The sequence below is a fragment of the Penaeus monodon genome, chromosome 19, assembly GCF_015228065.2.
Source record: "Penaeus monodon isolate SGIC_2016 chromosome 19, NSTDA_Pmon_1, whole genome shotgun sequence".
Taxonomy (NCBI): Eukaryota; Metazoa; Arthropoda; class Malacostraca; order Decapoda; family Penaeidae; genus Penaeus; species Penaeus monodon.
This window is the reverse complement of record NC_051404.1, coordinates 26,095,921-26,096,262: the sequence shown is the minus strand read 5'-3', so window position 1 is coordinate 26,096,262 and position 342 is coordinate 26,095,921.

The window sequence follows — 342 nt, the reverse complement described above, 5'->3', positions numbered from 1 at the left end:
ATGGTTGGGGTTTCAGGATGCTAAAAAAAGGCCCATGGCCTCGTTTGTGCTCACGCCGTCTCTTTAAATGAAAAATTTCTTGGTTTTACACTCGGTAAGAGGAATGAACCCAAGCTCCTACGATACCGGAAAGGATTAGAGACGCTATGTAAGGGTACTTGTATCTCCCCCTCAATATATTTAATAAAAGTTCCTTGAGTTTTTGCCGTGCAGTAGCCAGGATACTAGGCTTGTCATGTGTCTGGGAGGAATGATAAAAATCTTGTCCTTTAAAGCATTATATGAAAAAAAAAATAATAATAAAGCCGTGCCTATGCCCCAGCTTAAAAGGAAGCAAACGGC